The sequence below is a fragment of the Pogoniulus pusillus genome, chromosome Z, assembly GCF_015220805.1.
Source record: "Pogoniulus pusillus isolate bPogPus1 chromosome Z, bPogPus1.pri, whole genome shotgun sequence".
Taxonomy (NCBI): domain Eukaryota; kingdom Metazoa; phylum Chordata; class Aves; order Piciformes; family Lybiidae; genus Pogoniulus; species Pogoniulus pusillus.
This window is the reverse complement of record NC_087309.1, coordinates 37983595-38003487: the sequence shown is the minus strand read 5'-3', so window position 1 is coordinate 38003487 and position 19893 is coordinate 37983595.

Sequence of the window (19893 nt, the reverse complement as noted above, 5' to 3'; positions counted from 1 at the left end):
AACAAAACAAAACAAAACAAAACAAAACAATGAAATCCCAAAACGTGACCATGTCTGAATTGTTCCCCAGTAACAGAGATTCATGGATGACTTTTAAAATGATAATCCACAAAACATTCAGAAAATAAATTCTATTAGTGACTTTATGTAGGAAAGAATCACAGAATCACAGAACATAAGGAGTTGGAAGATCACCAACTCCAACACCCCTGCCAGAGCAGGATCACCTGGAGTAGGTTACAGAGAAAGACATCCTCATACAGGTTTTGGATGCTTCCAGAGAAAAGGACTCCACAACCGTTCTGAGCAGCCTGTTCCAATGTTTTGTCACACTCACTGTGAAAGAGTTTTCTTTATGTTCACATGGAAACTTTCATTGCCCAGCTTGTACTTGTTGCCCCTTATCCTATCATTGGGCATCTCTGAGACTAGCCTGGCTAAATTCTCCTGACACTCACATCTTCATAAACACAAATGAAGTCAACCTTCAGTCTCCTATTCTCCAAGCTAAAGAGACCCAGCTCCTTCAGCCTTTCCTCAGAAGGAACATGTTCCACTCCCTTCAGTATCTTTGTGGCTCTGCACTGGACTCTTTTAAGCAATTCTCTGCCCTTCTTGAAGAGACACTTTTTCTAGCTTTTACCCATACTTAACTTTTGAGTGCTGCCAAAAACATTATTTAGGGATACCATTTTTTTTTAATGTTGTTAAAAACCTGCCTTTATAATCCTTCATTTCACTATTTTCAGATCTTTGAAACTGAATGGCCAATGGGATGAGATTTAACAAGATCAAGTGCAGGGTTCTGCACTTTGGCCACAACAACCCCAAGCAGTGCTACAGGCTGGGGACTGAGTGGCTGGAGAGCAGCCAGGAAGAAAGGGACTGAGGGTTACTGGAAGATAGTAGGTGGAAGATGAGTCAGCAGTGTGCCCAGGTGGCCAAGAGAGCCAATGGCATCCTGGCCTGTATCAGGGACAGCTGCGAGTAAGACAAGGGAGGTTATTTTTCCCATGTGCTCAGCACTGGTCAGACCACACCTTGAGTACCATGTCCAGTTTTCGGCTTCTCAATTCAAGAGAGATTTTGAGATACTGGAATGTGTCCAGAGAAGGCTGACAAAGCTGGTGAGAGGCTTGGAACACAAACCCTGGCTCCTGGGGAAAGGACCTTGTTCTCCTGGCTTCTTTTGGATGATCAGTATATATGTCCAGGAATTCTAGGCAGGACCTTCAGGTGCAGAGGCAGATGTTGTGCAGTTCCAGCACGATGTCATACTGGCCACAGGCCAATTACATGCAGACATCCAGGGTCTGCTCCTGGTAACTCGCAGCAGTGGAGTTTACCAGGCAGGCAGTAAGAGACAGCATGGCAAAGAGCAGGGAAGCAAAGCGTGGAGGCAAAGCAGGTTGTTCACCTGTGTATCTCCTTCTATCAATGTGGGCCGCGATTAATTGCCCTTTGGACACAAGAATAGTCAATCAGGATGGCAGTTAGCCAAACCACACCATATTGGGCAAAGCCATAGGCTCACTTTTCCCTAATTTGGAAAAAGCAGGGGCCTTGAACTAGGCAAGTACACAGTAAGTGTGTGTATCTTACACCACAGGACCATGGGCAGGCCAGGCTCAGTGGCTCCAGGCTCTTTCCAACAGTTTAAATCGTTTGTATTTGCTATTTTTTTATTAATTATTCTAAATTGCCTGTTTCCCTGTGTGTAGATCGTGGAATCATAGAATCAGTTAGGGTTGTAAGGGACCACAAGGATCATCTAGCAGCGACCCCTCTGCTATGGGCACTGACACCTTTTGTAATAATAGTGTTGAGTATGTTCATTTTTGAAAATTTTCCTATTAGGGAGAAGGTACAAAAGAAGTTCAAGGAGGAAGGACTTAAACCAAACCAGTTCAGTAATAATGAAGGTGTAACAGCTCAGTTATTAATTTTATTTATTTATTTGTTTAAATATTTAATTTATAGAGCTATACCTCATTTTTGGAGACACACTGAATTTTTTCTACTTGGTATTTTGATACAGTTAAGGAAAAATATTACACCAATACGTGAATATTGTAAGTGTAAAGAAAATTTGCATTATAATTGAATATTATATACAAAAACAGTGATTTAAAATTTTATTGATACACCAAAAAATGCTCTTAGTTTTGTTCAGACTGTCTGTAGACAGTTAGTAGCAGTGAAGATGAGAAAACATGGAGATCAAAATGAATTAGCAATGGAAGAACATATCTAGGGTCTGCAGTAGGCTGATGCCGCCCATGATAAAGAGTATTCTGCCACATTTTCCTCTGATATTAATTAATATATTAGCTATGATAACGGAATGTTGTTTTGCCTCTCTGCAATATATTCTGCTTTTGTTTGACTTCATGGTACATATGAAGGGCCAATATAGAGAATAAGGGAGTTTGATATGGTAATTGTGGAGGAATATTGGTGTTGATCATGTTTCTGTGTTCTATTTAAAATATCAATAAAGTTAAAATAGGAAGAAAGATATTAGGGAAAATTTATAGCAAAATATTAAATTTAATTTCATAGAATCATAGAACCAGCCAGGTTGGAAGAGACCTCCAAGATCATCCAGTCCAACCTTAGCACCCAGCCCTCTCCAGTCAACTATACCATGGCATTAAGTGCCTCATCCAGGCTTTTCTTGAACACCTCCAGGGATGTCAACTCAACCACCTCCCTGGGCAGCCCATTCCAATGGAAAATCACTCTGTGTGATTTATAGGAATATACTGAATTTATAGGATTTTGGCTTGCATGACACTTCCCAGATTTATTCCATTCCTCAAAGACATCCTAAGCTTTACCGTCAGCCAAAGCCCAGCTTAGATAAACAGACATGGTCTGATTTTCTTAATTTGTAGCATGATTTCATGTCATATCAACATTTCACATGCTTCAGCATTTTCAGCTCCATTCAGAGATACTTTACGAACTCAGATTCCAAAGAGAAGTTAGGGTTTGCAAGTGCACTTTGAGCCAAAAAAAAAAAATATGCTCTGAGGAACCCCTGTTGACCAAAACCACTGTGTTTCAGAGAGCTTTGGAATTAGCAGAATTCATGATCAGGCAGCCTTTCCAAATGTCGTCACCAGATGTTTCAGCTAAACTGCCATATTTTTTTAAAGTATTTCAGAGTTGGTACAGAATGAGATCATCGTTAGAAGCCTTTCTAATATACATGTACATTCATATGCATTTTCCCCCAAGGTGATTCACACAGCTGGCTGTGGAATACATTTAGTAGATTCATACATAGGGCTGTCTTTCTGTCATAATCTTTCTTTTCATAGGACAATTTGTGGGACTCCATGATATGCAACTAGCTGTGCCTGTACTCAAATGAAGTGATACTGAATTTCTATTATGCATGTGCCTTGGAAACCTAGCAGCTCGACATAAAGATTTTATTCACACAGCAGATTTGTTGTTACTTAGATAGTTTCAGACAATTTTAGATTTGAATGGACATGGCAAGATCTGACAGCATAAAAAGGAATACCAAGAGAAAGGAGCATGTAGAACCAAATGATATATGATGCAACCTGGACAGAAACAAAGAAAGCAGGATGTTGAGGTGCTCTTGTAAACAATTATCTTTCAAGGAATTCAGGTTTCCTTTTCATAATGCTTTTAAAATATTCAGTATGCATTACATAGGGAATAGATAGATGCATAGATAGATATACACACACATACTTGTACACAGATGCCATGCTTGTCAAAATCTTTTCTTGCCTAGTAATTTTTCTGGGATCACTTATAAAAAATTGTGTATAAGCTGCAAACACAGAATATGCAAATCCAAATCTCAACCAAAACCTCACACACACACACACACACAATCTACACTTCTCACTAAGCTTCCTTTTGCTGTTGCACCTGCAACTGGATGCATACTTTGTATAGAGAATGCAGGAGGAAGTAGCATGCTATTTTTAATGCATACATAGACTCTTCTTTTCTCACCATATTTTTTTTTCATTTTCCAGCACCAAGAGAGGAAATGTTTTTATATATATATATATATATGAAGCTGAAATCCTGCTCATTGATGCAAATGATGAGGGAGGGAAGAGTATGTCAAACAAGACTTCTCCTGCTATGTAAAGAAGAGAGACAGAACACCAGCAGCTAAAAATTTGCTTCATATGAGAAGGGAAGAAAATAAAGTATTAATTGTTTGGGGGAAGTTTTACTTACTTATGTCTGTGATTGGAAGCAGCAATGTTAGGAATTCCCTATACAGTCAATCTTCCATTCTGGATGCAAGAGAGGAAAAAGACAAATTATAGTATATGTGGCTTCATCAAACCACAGTTTTATTAATTCAAATCATCTGGGAACAATCCATCAGTGACTATTACATAACTTTTTTTTTTCTCTACATATTGTTCTGCCTCAAGTTTCCCAGCACTTCATAACTTCCTAAATCATGTCATCCCTATTATGGTGACTAATCAGTGAAGTAAGGGGTTTTATCTCCTTCCTGGCACCAGGCAGCAGGACCTTCAGCTCCTTCTCTTATCCTCCTTTGGTAACATCATAGAACCATAAAATAATTACTGTTGAAATATGCCTCTAAGATTATAAAGTCCAACTTTCTACCCAACACTTCCAAGACCACTAAACCGTGTCCTGAGGAGATACATCTTTTCTTAGCTCTTTATTTTCAACTTTGAGTTGGGAAGAAACTGGAAATTATTCATTAAACATACTCATTATTGGTGAGTATCAGTAATAAGCTTGTTTATACCCTCCCCCAGACATTCCTTCCCACTTGGATGGGAGATCAATAAAGCAGTCGCCGTCCCTGGGGCTGTTCAAGGTAAGATTGGACGTGGCACTTGGTGCCATGGTCTAGCCTTGAGAATTGTGGTAAAGGAATGGATTTGATGATCTGTGAGGTCTTTTCCAACCTTGTTGATACTGTGAAGCATCTTATAGGAGGAAATACTGTCACTCTTTTACACTCAATAACACTTTCTCATTTCGTTTGTAGAGAGACAAAACCAGGAATATCAGACATTGTAGGAAAGGAAACACTTATGTACAGTATTACGTAGACATAGCCTAGATCTAACATTAGAGATTTTTAAGAATGATTAAATTCAAAAAAGGACCATAAACCTCTGAGAAATTAACTTCCTGAGTCCATCGTGGAGCCACAAAAATGACGAAGGGAGTGGAACCTCTGAGGGAGCTGGAGCTCGTTAGCTTGGAAAGGAAGAGACTGAGAGGTGACATCATTCATGTTTATAAAGATGTAAAGGTTGAGTGCCAGGAGGATGGAGTCAGGCTCTGTTCAGTGATGTCCAGAGACAGAGCAAGGGGCAATGTGTGGAAGTTGAGACATAGGAAGTTCCATGGAAACATGAGGAAAAACCTTTTCATTTTGAGGGTAATGAACCACTGGAACTGGCTTCCCAGGGGTGTTGTGGAGTCTCTCTCTCTCTGGAGATATTAAAAATTTTCATGGACATGTTCGTGTGTGATATATTCCAGATGATCCTACTCTGGCAGTGGGATTGGACTAGATAATCTTTCAAGGTCCCTTTTAACCCCTAACATTCTGTGATTCTGTGGTTAGATATGTGGAGGAAGGATCAAAATAAAAGAAAATGGGCAGAGAATGTAGACAGAAAAAACAGGGAGGAAAAACAAATCTCTTTTTTTGACTTTCCCTTACAGAATCCAACAGGAAACCAGAAAAGTGATGAGATAACAGGAAAGTCTTATATGGTCTCCATGTGATTATGACTCTGGGTAGGAGAAGGCAGCATCACTACCAACTGGACCATTTCCTACACCTTCTTGTAAATATGAAGAACATAATTTTATCTGTATCTTCCTCCCAAATATTTTAGAAGAGCAGGGGTCATATTAGGACACACAAAATTTAATACACATATTTGAGTTTGATTAGAGTAAGAGTCTTGTGACATGGTTACTGAGGAGTAATGGAAATGATGACCTAAAACGACCCTTCTGGCACTTTGTTACTCTGTTTAGGTAAGATTTGATGCTTAGGATAAAATTAAAGACAATGAGGAAACACTTTCATCTGTCTGTTTGCTTTCTTACATGCAGAAATAGGTTATGTAATTCATGGACAACCAAGAACATAAGGATGAGGCTGCAGGTTTAAGTATGCATTTGGGACATTACCCTGAAACAATTGCAATTAGCCTTTATTTGTGTTGGTCATGGACATTATTGTGAGTGCGTTTTTGAATGAGTAACCTCAAGTATCTTTTCATAGAACACACCACAGAGTGCTTAACTGTGTTTGTAAAAGCTTTATGCAATCTTATCAGATATAAACACAGGATCTTCAAGAACACAGAGCACACCCTTTGGTAGGGGCTTCTAAGATATCTATATTCTTCCCCTTCTGCCTTCTCTCTCCAAGTTTATAATATATCTCTCAAAGTAGTAAAAGCATTCTTCAGTATTTCATTGCCTAGAAAATGTATTGACCTGATAGTTGTACTCCCACACTGGAGAAATCTGGGGAATACTTTGACAGCAGGTAGTCAAAATCAACCTCCAATTGTTTCATGCTGATTATTAAAGGGAATCCAACCTCCAAAGTCAGGCCTCCAAGCCTTTGCCCTTCTAGTTGTGCATCTGAGAAGAAATTATGGTAATCTTAAAATCCTATTGATGCTGAAAGGCATTTCATCAACTGCAAAAATTAAGAGTGAGATGCAGAGGATGTTTTTCTATTTAGAGGAACCCCTGCTTATATGAATAGGCTTCATGTGGTGACTCTTTTGAAGCTGAGGACTTCAAAGCAGATCACTGACTTCCAGTGGGATAATCACTTAATGCAAGAGTGGGTAGATGGAATTATTACCATGCAGTCAAGCTAGATTTATCCCTCCTCCCTCCTTTAAGGAAAAAAAAATAAAAAGAACAAGTGGAGCTTTGGCTTCTCTGTCCCCACAGTTCAAAAGTGATGACAGTATGTTGCTAAGGGTGCTAATCCACATCAGACATCAGCTGAAAAGCAGAGTAGGCAACACTCCCCACAACTAGAAAAAAAATTTTGGGTTTTTTTGTTTGTTTGGTTGGTTGGTTTTTTCTAATCAAGGATATACATGAAGCATGAGTAGCTTAGATTCATTTATTAGAACAGTTTTGAATTCTGACTACCAAAAGCTTTATATTGTAAACATTGCTCATCACCTCTGTAAATATGACTAAATTTGTATGCTAATATATATTTCTAATCTACAAATGAAATATCTTTTGACAAGGTCATTTACAGATATTTATCCAAACAGGTGGAGTCATGACTAAGAGAGAAAATTAGTGTATAGATAACAAGGGTTATTTTGTTGATTTTAGGTAGCTGAAGTAATGGATTAGCAAATCTAATTTTTTACATATTCATGTGGTATTGAGTAGGATTTCTTCTGGTTTCTAGTCTTACTGACTTGGGTTTGAAAGAGCAGCACTTTTGTCTCTCATTTCCTAGACAAAAATCATGAAGTGGGAGGATTTGGGACTCCTGGTTTTATTTGAAAGAAGGTATTCACATTAGAAAGAAACAGGCTGTTGCCATACTTGCTAATGTGTGAAGCTACTGTTCTGGTAAACAAAAACAAATGAACAAACAAACAAACAAAAAAAACCTCCAAACATTTTTGGTTTTTTATTGTGGCTTTTTGTCTTTTATTTTTTTAAATGGGAAGAAATCATGAAAACCCATCTGTTTAATCTCACCTCAGGAGGAGATTTTGTTTATTGAATATAACTGAATAACCATGCATCTGATATTACGTGTTCGACTGCTGAACCTCTGTGGTGTGCTTGACAAATCTTGGTCGAGATGGATCAAGAACACTGAAGAAAAGTGTGCATGTGGTTAGACTGGCAATAGGACTTCAATCCAAATGTTGGTGACATTTGTATGTGTATATGTGTGTGTGTGTGTGTGTGTGTGTCTGTATAATAGAATCATAGAATGGTCTGGGTTGGAAGGGATCTCCAAAGCACATCCAGTCCAAATCCTTCTACACTAGGCAGGGTCATCTTCAACTAGATCAGATAAACACACATACTTCCTACAAGGTAAGCACATCAAGTGCAAGATTTCCAAGTACAAACACAATTTATGGACTATATGTGTGTGTTACTGAGTGCTTAGGTAAAACTCTATAACCATCCATTCAAAGGAGTTTGTAGGTCATCATATGGCAAGGCAAAGTTATTTTTCAAGTTGCTGGAAATAAGGTAGGAAAATCACCTACTCAGTTCTGTCGTCAGAGAGTTGTGTACCACTATTCTGCATCTCATGTACACATCTAATCCAGCTGGGGTTGTGTCCTTTTAAAGGTCCCTTCCAACCTAGTGCATTCTATGATCATATGGTAATAATTCTATGATCTAATGGTAATGAAATACCTAATCCTGGGAATTAACATAGAATCCCAGAACAGTGAGGGTTAGAAGGCACCTCTGAAAATCATCTAGTCCAAACAACTATATGGCAGGTTGCCCAGGATTGTAATGTCCAGGCAGGTTTAGAGTATCTCCAGAAAAAGCAACTTCACAACTTCTCTGGGCATCTTGCTTGAGGGCTCCAGCACCTCCACATCAAAGAAATTTCTCCAATTTGTGTCTTGCCATTCGTCCTACCATCGGATGCCACTGAAAAGAGTCTGGCCCCATTCTCTTCCCTCTCATGGATCCTTTAGCTCTTGTTGAGCATTGATAGCGTCTTCTCTCAAGCTTCTTTTCACAGAATCACAGAATGACAGAATTAACCAGGTTGGAAGAGACCTCTAGGATCATAGAGTCCAACCTATTACCTGAGTCTTCTAATTAACTAAACCCTGGCACTAAGTGACTCATCCAGCCTGCTTTTTAACACCTCTAGGGATGATGACTCCACCACCTCCCTTGGCAACCCATTCCAATGGGTGATCACTTTTTCCATGAAGAATTTCTTCCTAATATCCAGCCTAAACCTGCCTATTGGCGCAGTTTGAGACTGGGTGTCCGGGAGAAGAGACCAACCCCCACCTGGGTACAACCTCCTTTTAGGTCTCTCAACCTTGACAAAGGCTTAATATTTCAGAAAACTGGCCACAGTTTAGGTGCTCTGGTATGGATTTAAGGGGCAAAATACCATTTTTATGTTGTCTTTTCTCACCAAAAAGTGTTTTCAATCCATTTTTCTAGTGACCATATCCCACATGCAGAAAATTAATTCTATTCTAACTATTCCCTGCATGCTCTTTGCAGGCTAAAGCACTTGCACTCCCATGACAAAATGTAGGGATCATCCTCGACCCTGACAGTAGCTTTATACCAGAGAGTATAGCTGCATAATTACGGATTATCAAATTAAAAACTGCTGCAGGGTTGGGGCTTGTTTTGTTTTCCTTTTTGTGTGTTTTTCATGATAGCCCATGTTGCATTTAGCACCCTACATATTATAAAGGAGCAACAAAAGGTGTCTTCTCTAAGCATTGTGAGTAAAAATAATTACACAGCAGAAAATACTGGAGAATACATATAGTAGTATCATTCATTGCTAATGAGTTAAAAGGATATCACAGTGCATTTATAAATCACTGCACAGTGTTGCACAGTTTATTTAAATTCATTGTGCCTCATTATAATTGAGCTATGCACCTTTAGGTCTGAGTTGATTAGGAATGCTATAGCTCAGAATAGCTTTTAATTCAGCGAAACATGGTCTGACCTTTACCATAATCCTGTGTGAAACACACTATAGTTTAGACATTAATAATGATACTACATCTTTTTTGTACTGGTAAGATGCTATTTTTAAAAAAATTGTATTATTAGTTAACAGGCTCAGGACAATTTATCAAAACCAAATTATCCTTCTGTGTATAACTGCAGTACTTAATTCCAAGTTCCTCATCTCTCATAACTATTACCTACTCTTTAAAAATGCTAAAAACTAAAACATAATAGTGTCACGTCAGAGTAATAAGTCACATGCACACACTTACTGACTCCCCATGGACTTCAGCCATATCCAGCTTAGGGATCTCAGCAACATGATGTACATTATACAAGATAAGGCATCTCTTCTATTTGACCTTTGTCTTCATATTTAAGTGTAACAGTTCCTTAAACCAGTTTCTGGTAACTCTGCAGTTTCCACTGTAACAATTCCATCATCATTGCTCAGTTTCAGATTAAAATTCCAAGGACAATCAAATAATGCCAAAAAAACTGAGCACAGCCTGCAGCCCTTAGGAAAGGCCAGGTAAGCCTGGGAGAACCTCAATCTCACCCAATAAGCCTACGTCACCATGACCTCAGGGGCCAGAGTGACTTCTTGGTTCCCTCACCCCATCTCAGTGCATTTTCTGGACACAGCTTCTCCTTGTGTGGTGTTGGGATGATTTGTAGCTTCCAGCCTTTCAAAATCTTGGTTGGGTCTTGCACAAATTGTCTTCTCAAGACAAATGTTTCACATTTTGTCACCAGCCTACTTTTAATAGTTGTCATGTCTTAAGTAATATTCTATTTACAATGACATAAGACTCATAAAGCCTAATTCTGAGAGGAAAAGTTATTTTGCATTTCTTACACAAATGTGTTTGCTATCCTGAGGTCTGTAAAAATATTATCTAAGAAAACATGAAATTCAAAATAAAATGGCACCAATAAATCAAGTTCAAAGTGGCACTATCTAACATGTTAAGTAATCTGTAGGTTAATGTCCCAGTTTAGTAGACTGAGATCAACACAACTGGGTCAATTTCAATTCTCAAAGATGAGCTGTGGGAAACACAGCTTGTGTCAAAACAAAACAAAACAACAACAACAAATGAAAAAAAGGAAAGTATTTTTTACATTTGAGATTTGGTAATTGCTGACCTAGCCTCAATGTTCCTGTTTTTAAAGTTCCTCTCCCCCAGGGACTAGTGCTTCCTGAATACTTAATAGAAAGCAAACAAAAATAAGTATTTCTCTCCAAAACTAAAGAAGAATATTTCCACTGTTTTCATGGCTTGTGCCCTTGTTGGCAAGAGGGCAGAATAAGTGGTGGTGTGAGGCAGAAAAAAGCAAAATGATTTAGTATGGTGTTTATTTCTGAAAGATATACCCAAGAATAAACTGTGTTTCTAACCTGAGCGACTGGTTTCAGGTCCTATCCTTTCTCCTCCAGCGTGATCTGTCTCATCACTCAGAGCATCCAAGGAAAGAAAAGTCAGCACCGTGCCAGCTCTGAAGCACAGACTGAATAAAGAGAATAAAATTACAAAGAAGTTTGACCTGGTAATTATCAACACAGATTCAAATAACAAACACCTATTAAAAGGCTTTCTGAAGGCCTGGAGCTTTCAGAAGAAAATATAAAGGCATCTCTCCCTGGAAAACATTGTCTTTCATCTTTGCATTCTTTAGAAAACCAGGTCTTTTCAAGTTATCTGGCTAAGATGTTACTTTGTGATGTATCATGTGTTATATCTAAATGCATCTGTCATGAAGCTTTGAGTTGACACATGTTCCTATTTATACCTGCTCACTCAAGCAGTATTCACTTCCACACAGGATGGTTAATACAGTATCAACTTCCAGCACAGATATTCTAGATGTAAATCTGTACTTTTCAAGACAAAGCTTCCCAAGCAAATACAGGGCACAAAAATAGTCAGAATGGGTCAAACTATGCATTAGTGATTACACCTGCCATATATATACACACACACACACACACATATATGTATATAATATTCTGGAAATAGAGATGAATTAATTAATTTCCAATGGAATGTTCAGGGTTGTGAGAGAGTTCTCCCACAGAGGGGCATGAGCTGTAAACACGAGACCTTGTGATGGGAGATGTCCTTGGAGTCTCGCAGGCTCCAAGGAAGCTAGGCTGTGGACTGTGAGCAACCCACGCACACCTGCAGAGGGTTGGACCTGCCGGCCCTCTGGGGTGGAACCATGGGCTGTTTTGATAAGGAATAACCTATCTGTGCCTTACACATAACTTTGAGCCAATCTGTACCTTCCACTTGTACCAATCTCAAACTAAGTTAGTTGTGCACGCCTCTTCCAAGTAGCATATAAGCTGCTGCACTACCCTAATAAAATTGTACTGATGCATAGCAAGCTGCTGAGTCGACTCTTCAGTGCCCCAGTCCACGTCTTGCCAGCCTCCGGACCCCGACACAGGGTTTTAGCAGTTTGCCAAGTAATGTCTACAGAAATAAACAAGCAAAGATATCTTAAATCTCTCTAAACATTTATAGCTAATAAATATTTGATAAAGAGCATTTTGTATTTTTAATAGGACTGATAGTAACACTAGCATTCTATAGGAAGCCTATAATGCTCATTTTTTGTGTAGTAGGTACTGATGGAAGAAATCAACATTTATCCTCCTTATTAATGGTAACATTGATCTACTTCTGCTCTGGAAGATATCAGAAGGCACAGAGAAGAGTCTGTAGAAGGAAACAGGTCAGATGTCTTGTGGTATTGTCCAGGCATCCATCTGTAGCTACTGGGGATTTAGATACCTCCAGGCTAATGTATGACTCTGAAGGAACATTGACAGGCTGAAAAATGAGACCAGTCACGTATGCCAAGAGATGACAGCACAGATTCGGTGAAGCACAAGGCTCTACAGACAACTCCCTTTAAAATCTATCTGCTCTTGTACCTTGCTTTGTTCTGTGTTGTGAGATCTTACATAGCTACAGGTTGCCACAAACATACAGGATGCTATTTCACTCTGTCCCATTGCAAACTAAGGAGGGCAGCTCTGGCTGACAAAAGAAAACAATAGTGAACCCAAGAAAGCAGTGTGGGATCCAGTGGATAGCAGAAAACTTTACATAGCTGTATTACATACTGTTAGGAAACCAGCATGTGCTCATGTTATAAAAGCTAAATGAATTGGTTAATACATTTTGTATGTCTGAATCAAATGAAAACAGAAAAAAACCATACAAGTGATAATATGTTAAATAACATATGAGAAGGCTTAAGCAACTAAACCAGTCAGATACCAAAAGAACAACAGAAAAAAAAAGATAGAAGAAAAGGCTGAACTTCACAGTATCACAGTATCATCAGGGTTGGAAGAGACCTCACAGATCATCAAGTCCAACCCTTTAACACAGAGCTCAAGGCTAGACCATGGCACCAAGTGCCACGTCCAACCTTGCCTTAAACTGCCCCAAGGACAGCGACTCCACCACCTCCCCAGGCAGCCCATTCCAGTGTCCAATGACTCTCTCAGTGAAGAACTTTCTCCTCACCTCCAGCCTAAATCTCCCCTGGCGCAGCCTGAGGCTCTGTCCTGCACTTGGAGATATTGAACATCATCCCATTGGACTCTGCCCATCTGTCCAGGTCGTCAAGGTCCCGCTGCAGAGCCATTCTGCCTTCCAACTCAGTCACATCTGCCCCCAGCTTGGTGTCATCTGCAAACTTGCTGATGACTGACTCGATGCCCTCATCCAGATCATCTATGAACATGTTAAAGAGGATGGGGCCCAGCACTGATCCCTGAGGGACACCACTAGTGACAGCCTCCAGCTGGATGTGGCGCCATTCACCACCACTCTCTGGGTCCAGCCCTCCAGCCAGTGCCTAACCCAGCACAGAGTGTTGCCATCCAAGCCGTGGGCAAACAGCTTAGCCAGCAGTTTGCTTTGGGGGACAGTGTCAAAGGCCTTTCCTGAAGTCCAGATAGAGCACATCCACAACCTCCCCACATCCACCAAGCAGGTCACCTGATCATAGAAGGAGATCAGGTTGGAGAGGCAGGATCTGCCCTTCCTAAACCCATGCTGGCTGGGCCTGAGCCCTTTGCCATCCCTCTGGTGCACTCTTATCACCCCCAAGATAACCTGCTCCATCAGTTTCCCTGGCACTGAGGTCAGGCTGACAGGTCTGTAGTTCCCAGGTTCCTCCATCCGACCCTTCTTGTGGATGGGGACCACGTTGGCCATTTTCCAGTCTCCTGGGACCTCTCCGGTGAGCCAGGACTGCTGGAAAATGATGGAGAGCGGCTTGGCCAGCTCAGCTGCCAGCTCTCTCAGCACCCTGGGATGGATCCCATCTGGTCCCATGGACTTGTGGGTGTCCAGGTGGCTCAGCAGGTCCTGAACTAATTCCTCATGAATTTCCAGGGGAACACACTGCTCCCCGACTCCATCCCCCAGTTCAAGAGGACACTTGCCCTGAACTCCTCCCTCCTTACTGTTGAAAACTGAGGCGAAGAAGGCATTCAGGACCTCAAACTTGATAGATCAACTGTATTTTCTATGAAAGCAACTGGATCCAAACCTCAATTACCAGAGTTTTCCAAGCAAATTGTTTTTAAAGGCTAAAATTAGATTAAATAAATCCATTCTGATGCACAGGTTCAAGAACTAATGTTTTATACAGACTTCCATTGTATTTAACACTTTACAACAGAAATCAGAAGATGATATTTCCAGCTCAGAGAAAATCCATTAATACATAATTGGTTGGTTTTTTCTCTTCTTTCTGTGAATTTTTTAGTGCTAAAACATTTATCAATTTGTTATAAACAAAGTCATATTTGTAAGTTTCTTAATTTTTTTAATCTGTTTATCTTTCAGAAGGCACTGAAAATTGGCAGTGCAGAAGACCATGTAATTCTGATGCTTGTCCAAAATAAAAGAGGAAAATGAAGCCAGTAGGGCTTCTCCTTTTCACACATGGGTTTGAAGTGATCTCCTGTGCCCCATGGGATTATATATATATGTGTGTGTGTGTGTGTGTGTGTGTGTGTGTGCAGAAACTGTCAATAAAAATAAAAATCAGTGGTTACTGCATCTCTTGCTGTTGTGAAAGAAGCCAGCTGCCAAGAGGTCAGGCCATTGTTGCATGTCTCATGGCTTAACAGACAGCTTTGACTCTGTATATATTTTTAAAATAGCAATGTACATCACAGTGGAATTAATGATATAAGAGAGGAAAAATTTGTCACTGTGTTAAATCTCAAAGATCTCTATAGGAGTTATACATATTTAAACATAAAAGGCTTCTGAAATAAATATTTTACCAAATCTGTTGGGAAGTTGATTTATTTTTCTCTGGTTTTATGCTTAGCAAAATAAGTGGGAATCTGTTATACTGCTACAAGCCCGGTTTTTAAGCTAGATTTTTCTCTTAGGCTAGTATGAACATTGCTAAAAACATTTCTCTACTGTCACTATTTTGGAGGCAATTTCAAAAATGCACGATGCTATAGCTCTGTCCTACTGAAACCAAAGCAAATCATCTTGTGAAGAAGATAGGGGGTCTCATGGGATATTTTCCAGTTGCTCTGGGCAGAAAGTATGTTTGGGTTTCACAAGGAATTGTTAAAAACAGGAGAGGAGGTGGAGAATTCAGGCAATGCAAAGCAGTCGTGTGTGGCAGAGGAAAGTAGGGCTCCTTGAGAACCCAGTGCAATGGTGGCAGCTCTGAAGCTACCCATGTTAGACATCATGTTGAGGACAATTAAAAGGATGCATGAGACAATCATTGCTGCCTCATTGTCAAAATCTAGCCTCACTGCCCAAAGAAGTTCCTTCCTGATCTGACAGGTATAGTCACAGGTGTATTTTGGACAATTTTATAGCATTTTCTTGAATGGATGATGCCATCCATACAAATCCTCAGCACAAAAGGTTACACAAAGCAGCTGAGGAATCATCTTGGCTAAAAGAAAAGGTGCTCAAAAAAATGAGCTCAGGACTCCATTAGTTCTTGCAATAGATTCTCCTCAACTAATAAGGCAAAGCAGAAAATCTACACATATTCACCCCACTTTATTTAAAAAAACTTATCAGATAACAGAGCAAAATATGTGGGAGATGAAGAGAGAGTTCAGAAGATATTTAAAAATTAGAATACAGGAAGTAGGGATGAAATACTAGAAAGTCAAATTCAATAGTACAGCAAAGCCTTCATAAAGTCAATATTGTCCTTGACAGGCTGTAGTGGCTCTGGGCATCACCCAACCCCCAGCTCCCACAATGAATTAACCCAGACTAGACTCAGTCTGCTGTAAGTTAAGGAATGAAACTTTATATGCACAGCTTAGCACAATACACAAGCATGTATTTATAATATATTAGAGATATTTACAGCTATATACAGTAGTGTACAAGTTAATAGTAATACAGAAACATAATACCCCTCCCAACAGTCAGAGTGTCCAGGAGGACCTCACAACCTTCTTTCCACCCCCTCCCATCCTCTGCCTTATCTCAGGATCTCTTACATGCAAGGTGAGTTGGAAGAGATTGTCAAGGGAGATTAAGAAGCAGAATGGTTAGTTGGAAAATGCAGGGTCAGCCAGAAGGGTTAATGCAGCAGAGGCCAGGCAGAGACATTGTCTTATCTATGTTTGTGTCTGTTGTGGAGGCAGGGAATTAATGTGGCCGAGTCAGGAATTTACAGAAAAATAGAGTTATTTTATTTTCCCAAAAACCTGCCCTCAGAACTATATACAGAAATTAATTTAGTTTTAATTAGCAGATTCAGTTAGGTTGAGAAGATCTATAAGGATACCATAGGTAATCTGCCTATTTTGGAAGTCAGAAGTTGGAAAAGGCTGAGCTATTAAATACAGGATCCCCCACTATTAATCAGGCTGAGACATTAATATTTACTCACAGGTGATCCAGGCTGGCTGAAAAGAAGGGCGGTCCAGATGCTTGTCCCCTCACTCTCTTTCAGAGGCTATCCAAGGGTCATTAAGGCCTATTGAGCCTGTATAAATGGTGCTTAAGGTGGGAAGCCTCCTTCCAATCAGAGCGCCAGGGGCTCCTTCTGCAGAATCTATCAAGGCAGGAGGGGAGAACTCTAAGGCAGGAACCTCAAGGCGGGAAGTCCCCCAATATTTATACTCTTCCTAGACAAAGAGCAGAGTTACCACTTCCTAGGCGTGAAGACCACAGCCAATCCCCAGCCCAATTCCAGTGCAGGCACTGCGCGGGGCACCCCTCATGACGGAAGGGCCCTGCGCGGGGCACCCCTCATGACGGAAGGGCCCCTTGCTCCCCCCCTTCACACCTGCAGGGCAGGGGGGAGGAACAAGTCTTTTCATGCCTTTTCCTCTCCCATTCAAACCACAGAGGGAGAGGAATTTTGGGGTACACAGGACTCCAGGACAGTGTCCACGCTTTCATATGGCTCAGCAGAACAAATGGGTAACATAGACGTCACCTTATTTTCCTTTTTCACAGCCAGTGATCTAACTTCTCTCATTAAAATATTCCAATTAGCCTCAAACCAACACACAGGCTGCAGTGGTCTGCTGCTCCAGTGAAATTCTCTCTTTAGTGAGCATGCTGATGGGTGCTTGCCTTCTAATCCTTTGTGATTCTAATCACAACATTGTTTTGTTAAGTTAGAGAACAAAGAATTTTTTTTTCATTGATTCTTAGAACAGTTTGGTTTGAAAAGGAGCTCAAAGATCATCCAGATCCAGCCCCCCTGACATGGGCAGGGACACTTCCCACTCGATGAGATTGCTGAGGTCCTCATCCAACCTGGCTTTGAGCACCTTGAGGGAGATTGCTTCCACAACCTCACTGGGCAAACTGTTCCAATATCTCACCACCCTCACTGGAAGGGATGTTTTCTTAATCTCCAGTCTACATCTACCACCCTTTTTGTCCTGTCACTACAAGTCTTTGTGAGAAGGCCTCCTTCAAGTACTGAAAGGCCACCAGGAGGTGTTCCTGAAACCATCTGTTCTCCAGGATGAACAGACCCAACTTTCTCAGCCTGTTCTCATGTTGTAGCTTTTTGTTTAAGAATGTGATAGACTTAGATTATTCTACGTTATTCTTTTTAAGGAAAAAGGGCAGTAAAACAGTAATGGCCTTGCTGAATTGGAGAAGAATACAGAAAAATTGTATTTAAAGATATGCAGGAAAAGATAGAGTGCACCCAAATCCTTTACACCTAGTACAGACACAGGATACATAAGAATTCCCCCAAACCCTTCCCCTCAACCTAGCTAAGACCACCAAAACCCCAGTGCTCATTTTCTCTCTCCGTAGACCCCACATTGTCTCCCATTTAGGCTTAAAGCAGGTCTGAGTTATGCAGGTAGAAATTCACTGCAGCAGCAGCCCTGAAGGCCATCCTCCACAGGGTACTCCCACATAGTTCGCAAGACAAGGATCCCTCCAGAGAGATGAAAAGGAAGGAAGAAAAGAGAGAGAGCTCACTTTGCTGCTCTCTTATAAAGTGTTTGCAGAATTATGAGTTTGAATAAGAAAAATACAGTACCTGGAGATAACCAGTCTGTCCTCTGGGATGGGTCTTGATCTCTGTAGCTTTTTAGGAACAAGGACCCCCCTCGAACAACCACACCCTGTATGTTATAATTATGCAACATTAATATTGCTATTAATTTTTATTATCACAGTATCACAGTATCACCAAGGTTGGAAGAGACCTCATAGATCATCAAGTCCAACCCCAAATTATTAATTTTAATATCCATGTGAAAAATAATAAATGGTGACGTTTTATTTACTAATATAAAATCTCACCAGAAAACTTATTTACAAGGCTCAAACACATGGTTGTGGATATTTTCACAGAGGAAACAAGCAATTTAAACAATTAAGAAAAAATTAGCAATATAAACAGACTACTGGAAAGAGAACTTGTGATCAATATGCCTCCTGCCCTGTAGGGTGACCTGAGAGCCTCCTTTCTGCTGACGCAGAAGGCATAACAGACTTACAGTTACCAAATCAGAACTTTAATTACAAAGAGGCTTTTAAGAATATTTATTCACAAACTGGTATCTCTATGTTTCTGGGCCTGCATTATAACCTCAGACAGTACTTAAACACTCAGAGGGGAAGCTGCTGGTGATTTTGGCCACAACAACCCCAAGCAGTGCTACCGGCTGGGGACAGAGTGGCTGGAGAGCAGCCAGGAGTAAAGGGACCTGTGGGTACTGGTAGATAGTAGGCTGAACATGAGCTAGCAATGTGCCCTGGTGGCCAAGAGAGCCAATGGCATCCTGGCCTGCATCAGGAACAGTGTGGCCAGTTGGATGAGGGAGGTTATTCTGCCTCTGTACTCAGCACTGGTCAGACCACACCTTGAACACTTCTGGGGGCTCTCAATTCAATAGAGATGTTGAGATACTGAAACCTGTCCTGAGAAGGGCAACAAAGCTGGTGAGGGGCCTGGAACACAACCCTATGAGGAGAGGCTGAGGGAGATGGGGTTGTTTAGCCTGGAGGAGGCTCAGGAGTGACCTCATTGCTGTCTACAACTACGTGAAGAGAGGTTGTAGCCAGGTGAGGGTTGGCCTCTTTTCCCAGGCAACCATCAACAGAACAAGAGGGCAGAGTCTCAAGTTGTGCTGGGGAAGTCTAGGCTGGATGTTAGGAGGAAGTTGTTACCAGAGAGAGTGATTGGCATTGGAATGGGCTGCCCAGGGAGGTGGTGGAATCACTGTCCCTGGAAGTGTTCAAGAAAAGACTGGATGAGGCACTTAGTGCCATGGTATAGTTGACTGGATAGGGCTGGGAAATAAGTTGAATTGGATGATCTTAGACATTGTTGTGGAGGGGGCTTCCTGTGCCTACACCTATTTGGCAGAGGTGAGAAATTAATTTGAGGCTATATAAATTTTATATAAAAATATAATTTATTGAATTTGATATTTATGAACTCTCGCCACCCCCAACCACTGTGTATTAAAATTTAGTCCAGTGCAAGGTTATGAAAACAATTTAGGACAGAATATATAGAGGGATTTGGTTACTTAACTAGCAGACATCAAACTATAAACAGAGAGATGAGTTTCCCTGAGGCTTAATGCCACTTGGGATTTTCTATGCTATTTGCCCA